This window comes from Magnolia sinica, chromosome 7 (genome assembly GCF_029962835.1).
Source record: "Magnolia sinica isolate HGM2019 chromosome 7, MsV1, whole genome shotgun sequence".
NCBI lineage: Eukaryota > Viridiplantae > Streptophyta > Magnoliopsida > Magnoliales > Magnoliaceae > Magnolia > Magnolia sinica.
Window position 1 is genome coordinate 62,213,638 of NC_080579.1, and position 586 is coordinate 62,214,223.

The 586-nt window shown below is 38.7% G+C and overlaps 1 non-coding gene across 1 annotated transcript; it reads left to right on the top strand.

Moving 5' to 3' along the window:
• The first annotated feature begins 238 nt into the window (after nucleotides 1-238).
• Nucleotides 239-345, top strand: LOC131252428 (small nucleolar RNA R71). Its single transcript, XR_009174449.1, has one exon. It is a non-coding gene; the product is annotated as a small nucleolar RNA R71 (small nucleolar RNA).
• The last annotated feature ends 241 nt before the right edge of the window (nucleotides 346-586 follow it).

The following is a 586-nucleotide window of genomic DNA, read 5'->3' on the forward strand; positions in this document are numbered from 1 at the left end:
ATCATTCTCTCTCAGGAGATACATTCCACCACTCTCCTTGGATTGAGTCAGCCTAGATATGGTGCTTGATTTTAAGGAGATGTCCCATGATTGTGTGTTTTCAGTAAGCTTATCAAAGTAGTCCCAAACATCATTGACATTTTTCTTCATGAATTTCCCATTACACATTGTCTCGACTAATTGGCCTATGGGAGATGTCAGTCCATCATAGAAGAAGTTCGGGATGCGCCGCGTTTCAAAACTGTGTTGTGGACATGAACTGACAAGATCCTTGAACCGCTCCCAACATTGGAAGAATGTTTCATCTTCCTTTTGGGCGAAGTTCATGATTGACTTTTTAAGGGCGTTCGTCTTATGGTATGGGAAAATTTTCTTTATAAACTCCCTTGTCATGTCTTTCCATCTACCAATAGATTGAGGACGTACTGAATGTAACCACGTCATTGCTTTCTCTTTCAAAGAAAAAGGAAAGAGTTTCAGCTGACCATATCATTAGACACATTTGGAAAGTATAGAGTGGATATAATCTTGTCAAACCCTTTCAAGTGTAGATACAGATTTTTAGATTCAAGCCCATGAAATTTTA